Consider the following 15,658-nt stretch of genomic DNA (forward strand, 5'->3'; position numbering starts at 1 on the left):
GGCGTTCTTTATGCACACAACGTTGACAGATCGAAGAGGAACGGGCCCTCTCGGGGGCGGATGGAAGAGGAGGGCGGCCCGGCTTTGGACAGAGGTGGGAAGGGTGGGACACCAGGCTGGGGAGGGGGGGACGGGGGGGTGGGGAGGTAGGGGCGGGGTCCAGAGGCGGCCTGCCCGAGGGCCGTGGGAAGACACCACATAGATGCCCGCGATCTCACGGCGCCGTGGGCTGTGAAGGCACGTCAGCCTGTAGGCTTCCTGGTCCCGCAGGGTTTCTCAGGGAGTGACCTCATGTCACAGGACGGGAGCCTGAGGCTCAGCGCGGCTTCCCGGGGTGGCCCCGTTGGGTGCACTGTCTGCAGCAGGTGGATGGGGGAGCAGGGACAGGATGGCGGGCAAGTGCCCCGGGGAAGGGGCGCTGGCCTCCCGATGATGCTGACGTCCGGTGCAAGAGTGGGACGAGGCAGGAATCCGGCCGCTGTGAAGATTCCCTCCTGGGACGTGGGTGATCAAGGATGCGTATCAGGTGGCTTATGTCCTGGGGTGTACACGCTCCCGGCACGCCCATGTTTCTGTAGACAAGAAAGCGAGGATGTGACCACGCCGGGTGCGGAGCGGTGGGCCAGGCGGAGTCTGGCATAAACAGTGTGTCTTCATTTCTGATGTTCTCTTCCGATGTGGGACTTTGCTTTCCAGTTGGCCCGAGCTGAGCCGACTCCGTGTTTCAGACTGGGGTTGGTGGGAAAGGTTACTCAGGTTTTGCAGACGCTGACGCAGTCTGTGACTGGACCTGTCGACCCATCGGCCCCGAAGAGTGGCTGCGCGCGGGGTCCACGCAGCCCGGTGTCCGGGAAGGTGTCTTCCTCGAGACCCGCAGGCTCTTGGCTTCGGAGTTATTAGATCCAACTGTATAAAGTGACCAGCGTGACTGTAACTTCGTGTGGTTCCACCAGGTGTGTTTGTCAAGGAGGGGTTTCCCGCTCCCGCTAACCTGCCTTCCCGGCCTCAGTTTCCCCTTACCTTCCTCCCGTCTTCTTTCCCACAACGGCTTACTTAGTGCCAACTTCGTTCCAGGCCCTAATGACAAGTGGCCTGTCGACTCGTTTCCTCTGTGTGTCCCCAGCTTGATTTTCGTTTTGTGGCTATTAGCAGCTCCACGTGCCTTCCGAGCCTGGGACGCGAGCCCACGGTCAGGTGCACGGCCCGCGGGACGCGGGTCAGAGCCCCGGTCAGTATCTGCGCAGGGGCGTGTTCTGGAGGAAGAAAGTCACCGACACGGTCACGAGTGGAAACTGCTCTGCTCTTCCGGGGTGTGGGCTGGGTGGAGGCCGCGCCCACCGGCGTGGATCAGGAGCTGCGTTTTGGCTCTCGGCTTCCGCTGCCGACGACCACGAGGTGCAAACACGGCTCTCCTCCCACAGCCGCGAGGGGCCACGGTCAGTGTCATTTGAATAGCAGCGGCAGCTGCTCAGAGAGATGGTCCAGGCTGAGCCGCGGGCGCTGACACTGGGGTCGCGCAGCTGGGTGAGGAGTGTGAGCGCCCCGCCCCCGCCCTCCGCAGTGCAAGGGTCCGTAGAGAGGAGCCTCAGATTCGGGCCTCGGCCCTCGCGGGCGGACACGGCGCTCATCCGTGGCCTCTGCTCCTCAGCCCTGGCCCGTCAGCACGTCCTGCTGCGTGGGACTCCCCGGTTCTCCGTGGCCTCCTGAAGACACCGCCCGCGACTCAGCCCCTCAGGTCCCCTCCTGCTCCCGTTCTCGTCCCCGCAGCCGCCCCTCTGGGACCCTCTCCGTGGAGTGGCAGAGGCCGTCTGTGGTCCTGAAAGGACCGTGTTTCTGTGAGTCTCGGGCATTCGCCAGCCGTCAGGAAAACACTGGTTTCCACTAAAGCCCCCGACGCTGTGCTTTCGCACCTGCTCCGGAAGCGGCCGGCGCGCCACGCTCCGTTGCCGGCGGTCAGCCGGGGCCGTCCAAGTGCGTCACAAGGGGATGAGAAGATGAGAAAACCAAAGCCTCCCTAAGTGAAACCAAACTCCTTTTTCTTCTACTGTGAGATAAATTGAACAGTTTTTCTTCATGGAACGAATCTGTGCCGTTTCCGGTCGTTCTTTTATGGTTAAAGTTTTATTTTATTTTTTCTACAAATTTTCTGTATTTATTTTTTTTAAATTTTATTTTTTCAGTGGTCCAAGATTCAGTGTTTATGCCCCACACCCGGTGCTCCATGCAGTCCGTGCCCTCCTGATACCCACCACCAGCCTCACCCGTCGCCCCTCCCCGGCCCTGCAAAACCCTCAGTTTGTTTCTCAGAGTCCACAGTCTCTCATGGTTCGTCTCCCCCTCCCATTTCCCCCAACTCCTGAGTATTGACCCCAAAGATACAGATGGAGTGAACAGAAGGGCTATCTGTACCCCAATGTTCATAGCAACAATGGTCATGGTCACCAAACTGTGGAAAGAACCAAGATGCCCTTCACCGGACGAATGGATAAGGAAGATGTGGTCCATATACACTACGGAGTATGATGCCTCCATCAGAAAGGATGAATCCCCAACTTTTGTATCCACATGGACAGGACTGGAGGAGATGATGCTGAGTGAAATAAGTCAAACAGAGAGAGTCAAGTATCATGTGGTTTCACTGACTTGTGGAGCATAAGGAATAACACGGAGGACATGGGGAGATGGAGAGGAGAAGTGCTTTAGTTCTTTTAAAGGAGGCTACACTTTTAAAATTTTGGGGTAGGGATAACTGAATTAGCCATTTTTATTTCTGAATGAAGAAAAAATATTTTGTCCTTCAAAAGGCAGCATTAGAAAGATCAATAAGCAGGCCACAGGGCAGGGGGACAGACTATGTGCGGGACACTATGGACACCACAGCAGACAAACGCTTGTTTCCACAGAACAGCAAGAATGACTCTAGGGGCGCCTGGGTGGCTCAGTGGGTTAAGCCTCTGCCTTCGGCTCAGGTCATGATCTCAGGGTCCTGGGATCGAGTCCCGCATCGGGCTCTCTGCTCAGTGGGGAGCCTGCTTCTCTCTCTGCCTCTGCCAATCCCCCTGCTTGTGCTCTCTCCACACCCACGTCAAATAAATAAATCTTTAAAAAAAAAAAAAAAACCAAGATTCTGTGAGAGTTTTACTTTGCAGATTTGTTTAAAATAGTATTTAACTTCCAAAAATTGTGTAATTAAGTGACATGTTTGAGAACCAAAGTGCATATAATTGGGATATATTCACGTGTAATGAGAACATTCACAGATTTAAAGCAAAATCCAACTTCGGAAAAGACAGGTGCAGGATGGCTTTCTGGTCCTGTGTCGTCAGGGCAATAATTTGGATCCTGAAGAACAAAATCAGCAGAGAACGTGCATGTTGTCGTGGGAGGGCTCAGTGTTTCGAAACACTAATTTAATAGTCCCACTTCTGCAGTATCCTAAGAAATTTCAGCCTGTGTCAATGAGAGAAAATCAAACATTAGGTTCGTGAAATGATCATACAGTTGAGGTCCACTTTAGTGAGGTCGGTTTTGTTTAATGACAAGACAGCCTCAGCGAGAGGAGGAAGGGCGCCCTTGTCCGCGTAGGGGAGCACACCGCTGCTGCTTAGGCCTCGGTGACTGTCGGAACGAGTCTCTGAAAATCCCAGTCGGGAGATTCTTATAGCTGATTTATTTATAAAGCCTGATGCAAAAGAGTGAGTTTTGCAAGAAAATGCTTAAGTTTTCACTTAAAATTTGACAAGATTTTGGGGCATCTGGGTGGCTCAGTGGGTTAAGCCTCTGCCTTAGGCTCAGGTCATGATCCCAGGATCCTGGGATCGAGCCCCGCATAGGGGTCTCTGCTCAGAGGGGGACCTGCTTCCTCCTCTCTCTCTGCCTGCCTCTCTGTCTGCTTGTGATCTCTGTCAAATAAATAAATAAATCTTAAAATCTGAGAATATTTTTATTGGAAGTGTTGTTCCCATGTCTCTGACAATGTCCCTAGTGTTTGGGGTCCCTGTTCTTTCATGGTTAATAATACGACTGCCTCCCCTGTGGTCCGCCTCCTGAGGGCCGTGACGTGCACTCTTGGGGTGTCGTGGTGAGGCACGAGCCAGCGGGCTCACGGCCGCCCCCCTCCCAGCCTTCATGGCACTCAGGTCACTCTGCCTGTTAAACCTCCCGGGACCCCTGTCCACCTGCAGAGTCAGGCTGGGCGTCCCCTCCCCGCAGGCCCGAGCTCCCTGGAAGCCAGGCTGTGGGCCACAACGAGCTCACTGGCCTTCTGTTTTCCTTTGAGGGACAGAGGCCTTTCTTTACGGAAAGTGCGTCTCACTGTGAAAGCAGGTTCGGGGGCAGGGGGACTTGCGGGGTGGGGGAGCCCCCTGGGGAGCGGACTCAGGTGTGGTAAAGATCTGAGTCTGGGGATGAGGCTCAGGAAGGATACGCGGGTGTGCAAAGCTTGGACGCGTGTGTGAGTTTGTGTGGGGGTCTGAGCTTGTGTGGGGGGTTAGCCTGCATGCGTGTGAGCTTGCCCAGGTGTGTGAACTTGCATGGGGTGTGATCTTTATGAGTGTGAGTCTGCACAAGTGTGTAAGCTCACACAAGTACCTGAGCTCGCACGGGTGTGTGAGCTCGCACGGGCGTGCACGCTTGCGTGGTTGGGGGCACTGGGACTCTCCTCAGCAGGACTTACTTGCCCGCTGTGCTGTGCACACACGCTCGCGTGACAGCTGGCTTGCCGCGGGAGCCCGCCCCCATGAAACCTGCAGGTGACAAAGGAACGGCTGTGCTCTGCTGGGGTTCCCTGTCCCCCCTCGCCCCTTCTCTCCTCAGAGAGCCCAGAGGACTGCAGGAATTTCATTCCTGGCTCAGGACCTTGGCCCCATAGGACCAGGCGGAGCCCCCCTCCCTCCTTGTTTCTGCAGACCCCAAGGGGCCCTGCTGGGCCTGCGGCTGGTCTCCCGGGTGCCGCTCTTAGCTCTGGGAAACCGGTTCTCTTGGAGAAGTGCCACCAGTGCTCTGGGGTGATGAGCCAAGTGCATGGGCACTGCGGCACGTGACCCACGCCAGCCTCCGGGACCCTCTCACATGACCGCAGGGAGAAACCCGAGCGGGACGCACCGGGGAGCCAGTCGCACGGAGAGAGGCGAGCAGACCCTCCTCTCCAACGAGCAGCCGCGACAGACACGTAACGTGTGGAGCTCATTCGCGGTCCTCCGCGTGCCTCCTGCAGATCAGGAAACCGGCCGGCTGCACCTCGGGGCGCACACGTGTCGCTCGGGAGCCGCCCGCAGGCCCGCAGGCCCTACCCCTGCTGCAGGGTCCCCGAGAGGACGAGCCCCAGCAGCTCCACGCACCAATCCCAAGTCCTGTCTCCGGGCCCTCGGCGCCTCGAGTGGAGGAGAACAGCGTTCACTGACCCGCCGGAAGGCTGCCTTTCTTAGAGTCAACCCCGTTCCCTCTGCCCCCCGCCCTCTGCAGCGAGAGTGGTGGAGTCCCTGCCCGCAGCTCTGATGGGGAAGCCGCCGTGGGAGGGGGTTTTCAAGGGGTTTTTCTTCTGGTGTCAGAGCAGGGCAGGGGTGGGGAGGGAGGCTGCTCCTGGGGGCCTGGAACGTGCTCTCCCCTTGGGTGGAAGGACCCCACAAATCCAGTCTTTTGTCCTAAACAGAAATGAGAAGATTGGAATTTTTAAATTTCTGGAAAAAGATAGCAGGTTTGTGCTCCTTCCCTGAATGTGTCCATTTCCCGGGTAAACCAGTGAGAAGCTGCTTCTGCAGTAAAGTCTGCACAAGGTGTCTGTGCAGGTGTCTCGTGCGGCTCCTAGTGAGCCAGGCTCTCCCCGACAATGTCTGCACAGAAACATTCCCAGTATTGTGCTTTCAAGCGCAGCGGGAGACTCATCGGAAGTGAGTGTTTTCTTTGAGTGGCCTCAGACGGTGCCCCCTGCCTGGGCACCTGCTTCGTGGGGGCCTGAGCGGGCGGCCCCCCGGCAGCCCATGCTGGGGTTGCTCTGGTGCTTGGGGGCACATCTTCCCTCCTCAGCTTCCCCCGCGGCTGAGCCCGTCCTGACCTCCGCCTTCCGCCCACGAGCTCCCTGCAGGGCCCCCTGGGTGGATGCAGAAGGACTGTGGTTTCGGGCCCGGCCCAGGGTGAGCGGCCGAGCAGCCCAGGCCTGCAGGGCGGTGGGCAGAGAGAGCTCCGACTCCGCTCCCACACCCCAGTCATGTTCTCATCTCGTCTGCGACTGCGCGTCAGGCCCACACTAGTCCATGTGCCTTTCTAAGCCTTGGCCAGACCCCACACTCTATCCCTGACAGCTGTCTGTCACCTTCTCTGTCCCTGCGTGTGGCCCGTTGTGCTCCAGATGACGTCCCACGCCCGGCGCCGCCAGCCCCAGCCGGACCCACTGGCTGCTTGGAGCTCCTCCGTCCGTCCTACTTGCTAGAACCCTGCCCTTCCCGGAGTCTCGTCTGCTGCTGCAGCCTCACACCCGCTCAGGGAGCTGAGGGACGGATCTGGTGGCTCCAGACCTCCCGGCGCGCCCATGGTGTCCCACGCGCGCGCGGCCAAGGCTGAGGTTCATGTCGCTTTGCCGGGGCCAGAGCCAAGGAGCTGGGCAGACACACTCAGCCCCTGGGCCCTTCTCCTTGCTTCTTCCTCACTGGCGGGAGATGCCCTCGGCCCCCTCCTCGGAAGATAAGGACGTCCTCCCAGGGGCACAGCGGCTGCCTGGGGCCAGCCCACGTGGCGTGTGCCACCTCCTTCCCCTTCGGTGCCCCCTTCACCTGAGTCCGCTGCTGTTCTCCTGCCTCCTGGGGCCCGTGCCACCCACCCACAGGGCCAGCCCCGGAGCTCCTTCCTCAGCACGAACCCTCCTGCCGTCCCCTGCCCCTGCGCACCCTGCTGCACTAGCGCCCAGCCGCCCCCGCCTTTCCCGCCCCCGCCTTTCCCGCCCTTTGCCCCAGGATGCCTGTCCCTGGTCTTCACCCGGAATATTCTACAGCTGCCAACTGGCCAGGACGAGACCACAGCAGGAGGGGGGTTTCCTGGCTGCCCTTGTTGCCCGTGCCCGCGGGAGCCTCCCTGTAAGTCCTCGTCCGGCTTCACAAGTGCCACGACTGCGACCAGGACAGCCGCTCCCTGCTCAGCCACAGAACCGTTACCCGAACGGGCGGGCGCCTCGGGGAGCAGCGAGACAGAGAGTCACTGCACTGAGCATGCTGCCGCCTCGCAGCGGGCACTTGGGGCAGCTCCTGTCCTCGTCCTCCTGTCTTCCTTCCGCGCCCGCCCCCCCTCCGCCCGGCTCTCCCTGCACCTCCGGCCCTCCCTGCCGCGATCGCTCAGGCTTCTGACGCTCCTGCTCTTGGAGTGTGTGTCCTCGGGCTCAGCCGCGAGCCCTGCTGCCTCGGCGGCCGCCGCTCTCCCGGGTTCAGCCGCTTCGGTCGCTGCCAGCCGCAGGCCTCCTGCTGTCTTGCTGGGACCCCGCGTGCCCGTGGCCGGTTCAGAGCGCACCGCGGCACAGGCTTTGCGCGTCTCCCCGCGGATCTGACTCCTCTCTCCGCTCCGGGTCCGCGGGCGGGCCTCGTGGCTGGCAGCAGCGGGCTCGTGGCCGGCCGCACGCCGTGCTCTCCTCCCACACCAGCTCCCTTCCAGCCCCACGAGCCTGCAGGAGCCTTTCCTGAAACTTCCCTCACGTCAGCCCTTCCTTTTCTCTCTGTCGGGGAGCGCAGCGCAGCGTTTTCTGGAGCGATCACACCCGTTTGCCTGGGAACGGGCTTCTGTTTCTCCGCATTTGTGCAGAGGAGGGAGAGCATGCCGGCGTTGGTGGGGGGAGGTCCCTGGCCTTTTCTTGGCCACAGGCCCCCCCTTCGCGGCAGAGGAGGTGCTGGGGTACAGACAGAAGTGAGTTCAACACTGGGCTGTGGAATTCGGGGTCTATAGACGTGGGGACGCGGGGACACGGGGAGGTTGGGGCAGGATCTGAAACCCCGCTGTGTCCGAGCGCACTAACGTGCCTTTTCTTGTGGGATGGAGTTTCCAGAACTGAGGGGTTGTCAAAGGGAGCAGAAGACCCGGGCCCTTGGAGCAGGGCGGCTGGCCGTGTGGGATGGACAGCAGCCCACGGCCCGGACCTCCGGAAAGCGACGCCACGCCCTGCCCAGCTGCGCCGTGCGTCCTGAGTGCCCTTCGCGTGTGGCGCTGCGGAGAAGCGTGGTCCCTGCCCGGGCCGGTGTGCGGCAGAGACACACACGCCAGGTGGGCAGGGGACGGACAGCCTGTGAAACAGCCAGCACCCGGAGCCGGGGAGACCCCGTGGGATCCCACCCTGAGCGGGGGAGGACTCCAGCTCCGATGGCTGGAGCCGCAGGCCTCGGCCGGCCTCGGCGGTGTGCGCGAGAAATCCCAAGCCCGGCTCACGGCCGCAGAGGAGGGGCGTTGCTGGGCGGGTGCAGGGCGGCCTGCCGGCGGGCTCTGGGCCGCGGACGGGAGGCCCGCTCCTGCAGGGGCGCAAGGGCACGCTGGGCTGTGTCCCCAGGAAGTGGCCATGGGCTCATCAGCCTGAGTGGAAGGTCGCCGGATAAACGGAGCCCACTCTGCCCACGGACGGGGAGGGGGGCCGCAGAGGAGGTGCCGGAGGAGAGTGGCTGCTCTCACCTAGCCCAGTTCTGTGACCGGGTCACCACCCCTCGGACTCCCTTGGGGGTTCCGGCCTCGCGCCCTCGTGCATCACCGCCGCCTCCCTGCTGCGTCCGCCCCGGGAGCAGCCCCTGTGCTCGGCGCCTGCAGCCGCCCAGCGTCAACGAAGCCCCCGTGTCGCCGGCAGGTGGGCACCACCATTCCTGTCCGCCTGCCCCAGAGCGTCCACGCTCCCGGGGAGCAGCACCTGCCGGCGAAGCACAGCGGGGACGCCCGGACCCCAGTGAACCACAGTCGCGTGGGCCACGGCACGGGGCGGACTCGAGGACGGCTCCCAGGCGGCCGTGTCGGTCGCAGGCGGGGAGACACCCACAAGGAGAGGCCTCTTCCCACGGCCGGACATGTTCTCGTGTGGCGGGAACAGACTTGGGCGCCAGCACAGACCCGGCGCCCTGTGCAGCAGAACACCGGATTCTGGGGCCAAGGTCATTGTCTCCTCGTATTTTGCCAGAAAAATCTCAGTTGCTGGTGCGACACTTCTTTTTTGCTCTAATGGATTTTTTCCCCAAGATGAGGTTAGTGATGAGACTGGCTAATTTGCGTATTTTCAGGAAGTAGAGATTGAGCCAAATTTCTTTCATTGGGTTCACTTTGACAACTTCTTAAAAAACCCCACCGAGAGGAGCCTGCTACGTCTTCGATGTGATTACAGAAAGCTTCACTATTTTTCCAAAAATCGTGCCCTTCTCCATCGCATCAGATTCTCATGTGCGAAGGGGGTCTCCAAGAAGTCTCGTCCCCCTTCTGCTTAAACTGGGTGTGGCGGTCTGTGGGGCAGCCCCAGGGGCCAGCCCGGCCAGCCCTGCCCTCCCCCCTCCTCCCTGTTGGCCCCAAGTGACTTTCCCCACAAGGCCCCCTCCACCCAGCCCTCTGACTCAAGCCACTCCTCTGCTTTCCGTCTTTCTAAGTTCAGAAGACGGCCTCTGAGAGCAGCAGCTTTTTAAAAAGAGGATGTCCTGCACCCAAAACTACTGATGTCTTTTATGGCGACTAACGTAACACAATAAAAAGAAATTGGTTTTTTAGAGAGGGGGAGGGGCAGGGGAGAGTCACCGTCCGGCAGGCTCCTCGCCGAGCGCAGAGCCCGACTCCTGAGATCCTCACCTGAGCTGAAACCAGGAGTCGGACGCTTAACCGATGGCTGCCCAGGTGCCCTGGGTTTGCTGAACACTTAGAGATGCCCCCCCGCCCTGCCCCCAGCACCTGTGTTCTCGCACACCTTCTCGTGGCCCACGTCCGCCTGCCTCCCCGGCATGTCCGCACGTCTGCCGGCTGGCTGGGTTGGGGTGACTACAGGCCGCAACCCCACCGGGTCCTTCTCTCCGTCCGCAAGGCCCTGCAGCCCTTTACACGCGTGTGCCCGGTCCTGCCGTGTTCTGTGCAGGAGCTGGCCCTCCACGCCCGCAGAGCTCGCGGGCTGCGTCCTTGTGGACGGGCACAGCACGTGCACGTGTGTGGACGTGCGGTGGTGGGAGCCTCAGGTCGGGGGTCGGTGCGATGCGGGGCGCAGCGTCGGGAAACAGCAGGGAGGCCCAGGCCTGAGCAGGTGACGGGGAAGGTGGGAGGGGCTGACCTCAGAGGCCACCCATGTGCGGGGGTGGAGGCGTGTCCTTATGAGGAGGCCACGGAGGCCACTGGAGTGGACTTAAGGGACACGGGATCCTGGAGGATTTCGACAAGTGATAGGTTTGACTTGTTTTCCAAAGCTTTGTCCTGATGCCAAAAATGTAGTCTCATTAACGCAGGAGGACGGGCCCGTGGGCAGAAAGCTGCCGTCCCGGATTGTGAGGAGCGACTGTTGCAGACTGGGGGGTTGGGGAGGGAAAGACAGAGGGAAGTTCCAAAAGGACTTCGATCCGGTAGAGACTCACGGCGTCCGGGGGCCTGGCTGTGGCCAGGCTGACGTGGTTTTTCCCTCTAGCAAAGTATGAACGTGAGGACAGTTGGGGGCTTCCTGGAGTTGGGGGGGGGTGTCACTCGGATCCCATGGGACCGGGCTGAGGGCTGTCGTCCCCAGCAGCCAGTCACGGAGAGGTTAGAGCGCACGGCCTCCAAGGCCACCCTCACTCTTGAGGCCAAGTGCAAGGTCAGAGGTTTCCCGCATACCCTCAGGTCTGGAAATGCGTGGGAAGGACCACAAGGAGGAGGGAGCAGAAGGCGAGCTGAGGGCAAAGCCCAAGTACCATCGGTGGGGGACGAGGGACCCTCCTCCGACCTTCCCGGCCCTAGAGCTGAGGGAAGGAGAAACGGACAGTTACTTAGTGGAGACGCCAGCCCTGCGGGACGGGGTCACACATGTGGTCGTGATTTAAGGAAAAGCACATTCTTACGGATCTGGAAGCCCAACTTCCAGAAGGAAACTCCCAGCCATCTTCACGTTAATGCCTCACTAGAGGGAAAAGCCACCTTGACAAAGGCGAGGCGTCCGGGATCCCGTAGGCCCCCTTTCACGTCTGACCTCCCTCCTCCTTCCCGCCCCCACTCCCCGGGATGCCATCCGTCACCCTGACAACCCCGGGACAGCAGCTCTCTCTGCCCATGGGCCCCGTCCCCGGGCTTTAATAAAGCCACCGTTTTGCACTGAAGATTCTCAAGAATTCCTTCTTGGCCGTCGGCTCCGGACCCCACCGACATTCACAACCTCCATCAACGGGACGCAGGGAAACGGATCTCCCGGCGGCGGCAGAGCACGCAGGGAAGGACGCAGACGACACTGAGCTAAGGGACGGCACCCAGAGAAGGTGGGGTCCCCAGTGCCCTCTCCTGAGGCCTCCGGACCCTGTCCACATCCCTGTACTGGACACACACGTCAGCCGTGCTCAGACTGGGGCATGCTTGGCCGTCCGCGTGGCTGACGTGCACCCAGGTTCGCTGCTCCGGGGGCCCAGACCCCGCCCCGTGTCCCGCTGCTACCGGCCAGCCCAGGGCCCCAAGCCCAGGCCGCCTGCTTAGACCTGAGGACCTGCGTCTCCGCCCGTCTGGCCACTGTGTTAATGAGCAACCAGCCGACCTCAGCGAATGCTTCAACTTTGACCTAAATGTATCTTCTTCGCCAGGGGAGGAATTACAAAGCGTAAAGATTATTTGCGCCTTTCTGGAAGAAAAATGAATTCTTATAGATTGACACCATGTCGTCGACTCTAATTGGAGAGACATGTTAACGAGGAAACGCGGTGAAAGGAGCCGTGCCTTGTCCTCGCGCGTCCTGCAGCGGGACGGCTCACTGCGACGCGTCCTGTGGACGAGCAGCTCTGCTGACCCCGGCAGCACGTTCCCCGTGCGTAAAGCCAGAGGAGGCCAGTGCTTTCGGCTGGGAGGCCGCAGCGCACGGGAGCGCCGGGCAGGACCCTCCACGGCCCCAGGAGGACACGCACACGCTCTTGACATGGGATTCGGAGCCGACAGCCCAGAAAGAATTCTCGAGATGTCTTCAGTGCAAAAAGGTGATTTTATTGACGCTCGGGGACAGGACCCGTGGGCGGAAAGAGCTGCACCAGGGGGCAAGGAGTGGCCCGTCCTACACCCTCCAGCTGGGAGGGGTCAGGGAGTGTCCGTCTCTAAGGGCTTTGGAAGCAAAAAGGTTTCCAGGACCTTGAGGCAAAGCTGTTGTCGGGAAAAGGTCACTCATTACCGTCTAATAAAACCGGGTTGTGAGACCCTACAGATGTGTATCGGGCCATATGCTTGAGGGGGTGACTGCAAACACGTGTCTTGGGAGTTTTAGAGATAAAGGACCTTTCCAGAGGAGTTTGTATACGTTGAAGTAGACTTACAGCGTCCGGGGGAGGGCCTCTGGCCCTCAGCAAAGTAAGAACGACGAGGCAGCTGAGTCCCTAGAGGAATGTCACTCTGCCTGCTTCAGGGACTCGTCAACGGCGGTAGGTAGTAAGGACGTTTAATAGTTTTTCCTCTTCCTTTGTTTCCCACATCAATTCTCTGTACCCGGACGCCGGGCCACCGGTGGCTCTTGGCTTCCGGGTCCCGCCAAAGCCTTCCGCGCTGCCGTGTGGGGACAGAGGCTGCGGGGACAGAGACTGTGGGGACAGAGACTGTGGGGACAGAGGCTGCGGGGCCCGGCCCGGCCCTGCCCGCGGTGTGACGGCAGAGGCCTGCGAGGCCTGGGAAAGCGCACGCCGGTCAGGAGGCTTTGGAGCACAGCCGTCCGGCTCGGAGGCCCCAGATGAAGCGGTCCTCACGTCCCGTGTACAGTGGCTCGTTTCTCGGTCTCCAAGTGCTGCCGGTTATGCTTCCGAAGTGGGGGAATCGGCTTGTTTCTTAGCCGTCGGTCCTCAGAGCTCATCAGTCCAGGCACAGGCCTCGCCTTCAGACGGCCGGTCAGTCCCGCGAGCCTTTCTCGGTGTTGCTCTCCTAACGCTTGAGGATTGACTGTGTCCGTGACTTCGTTCCGTCATTTCTTACGGTCGCGTTCTTACATTCTCTGCGCAGAGACGCGTTCCACACTGTTCCGTGCTTTCTGCGCACCTGGTGTGTCTCCACGCGGGATCGGGCGCCCGTTCTCCTCCCACAGCCTGACCCAGGCCTGGGACTGTGCTCTGTTCCGAGAGCAGAGGTTTGGCTCCTGTCACCCCAGGGCGCACTACCCAGAACAAGGCCTGCGTTTGTCTTTATCTCCCCCAGAACTGTTGCAGCTGGTGGCAACGCACACGAGCTCTTTGGAAGCAAAGCCCAGAGTCCGTGTGGTCACGTTCGGCGGGAAACCAGGAGGCTCCCACACCCCGGGCCGCTCACTCCGTCTCGTGCGAAAATCACTTGAATTCTTTTTTGGTGCTTCGTTTCCTCACGGGCTGAGCTGGAGAACACATCACCACACCCTGCCGGGACGCGGGTTCTCTCTCAGGACCCAGGACCTTTCGTCAAAGTGACATCTGTATCCAATAATTTGTTTCCACTTGAACACACAACTTTACGATCCTTCCCAGGGAAGAGAAATCTTCTGTAATTTTTTCCTCCCAAAATAAGAACCCGTAGCAACACTACAAAACGACGTTCAGTAGAGGCGGGCGGGATGGGGGCTGGTGGGCTGGTGGGCGTCTGATCCCGCCGGGGGAGCCGACCTCTGGGGGTGCCCGGGCCGGCTTTCCCAACACGCGGTCCGGACTCAGCCGAGAGAGGAGCGCGGCCCCTCCGAGAGGCCGCCCGGGACGGAGTGACCTCCCGCTCTGCAGACGGCGCTGCCCGCTCCTGGCACCCTCCGACTTCCTCGTTTCTGAATAGAAAATTCTCCTTCCACGAGTTTCTAAACATGCTTTTGTTATTTGAACTCTACGTACACAAAAGGACACACGGGTTTGATTCGTGACTTTTCCTTCGTGTCAGGTGGAAGGATGTGGATTTTTGGTCAGTTTACTGCGTCCATTCTTAGTAATTCTTTTTTTTTTTAAATTTTTACTTAAAAAATTTTTAATAAACATATAATGTGTTTTTATCCCCAGGGGTACAAGTCTGTGACTCGCCAGGTTTACACACTTCACAACACTCATCATAGCACATACCCTCCCCAATGTCCATAACCCCACCCCCCCTTCCGACCCCCCTCCCCCAGCAACCCTCAGTCTGTTTTTTGAGATTGAGTGTTTTATGGTTTGTCTCCCTCCCGATCCCATTGTCTTTCATTTTTTCTTTTCCTACCCACCCCAACCCCCCCACATTGCATCTCATATCAAAGAGATCATATGATAGTTGTCTTTCTCCGATTGACTTATTTCGCTAAGGATGATACCCTCTAGTTCCATCCATGTCATTGCAAATGGCAAGATTTCATGTCTTTTGATGGCTGCACAGTATTCCATTGTGTATATATACCACGTCTTCTTTATCCATTCATCTGTTGATAGACACCTAGGTTCTTTCCAGCTTTTGCACAGCAAAGGAAACAGTCAACAAAACCAAAGACAACTGACAGAATGGGAGAAGATATTTGCAAACGACATGTCAGATAAAGGGCTAGTATCCAAAATCTATAAAGAACTTATCAAACTCAACACCCAAAGAACAAATAATCCAATCAAGAAATGGGCAGAGGACATGAACAGACATTTCTGCAAAGAAGACATCCAGATGGCCAAGAGACACATGAAAAAATGCTCCCCATCACTCGGCATCAGGGAAATACAAATCAAAACCACAGTGAGATCCCACCTCACACCAGTCAGAAGGGCTAAAGTTAACAAGTCAGGAAATGACAGGTATTGGTGAGGATGTGGAGAAAGGGGAACCCTCCGGAATGCAAGCTGGTGCAACCACTCTGGAAAACAGTATGGAGGTTCCTCAAAAATTTGAAAATAGAGCTACCCTACGACCCAGCAATCGAACTACTGGGTATTTACCCTAAAGATACAAATGTAGTGATCCGAGGGGGCACGTGCACCAGAATGTTTATAGCAGCAACGTCCACAATAGCCGAACCATTCTTAGTAATGCTTAACTTCCGACCTTGAGACGTAACTCAACTTCACACGTTCTTCCTGGGGGCTCTTGAGGCTGGGCCCCGGCTGACCTCGCCGGCCCGTACCGCCCGCTCCTGCCTGACCTCATCTTGGGTGGTGCTCCCGGCGGTGCTGACGCAGGTGCGGCAGGAAGCCCCCGGCGGGAAGGGAGCCCAGGCGCTGTCAGGAAAGACGGATTTAAACCAAACCTAAGGGAGGCGCCCGTGCAGCCGCAGCGGCTCCCGGGACCGCGAGGCCCCCAGCTTCCCAGCAGCAGGTGCTTCTCTCTGTGCCTCCCCTCGCCGGGAGGCGGGGTCCTGACGGCTCCCTGCCCCCGAGTCGTACCGGGGGCCTGGGGAAGCTGCACGTGCAGCTGCGAAGCCTTGATGGCCTCCCCGCGAGCCCACAGCTGGCTGCCCCCACGACCCCGTTCAGTGACTGCGTCCCTGTCTCTCCAGCCGGTTTTCTTTGTCCCTCTCGCCTGTGAGCCAGACCGTCTGCCGCGTGTCTGCACCCCCATAGCCCTGCACGCG

This window comes from Martes martes, assembly GCF_963455335.1.
Source record: "Martes martes genome assembly, chromosome: 6".
Classification (NCBI taxonomy): Eukaryota; Metazoa; Chordata; class Mammalia; order Carnivora; family Mustelidae; genus Martes; species Martes martes.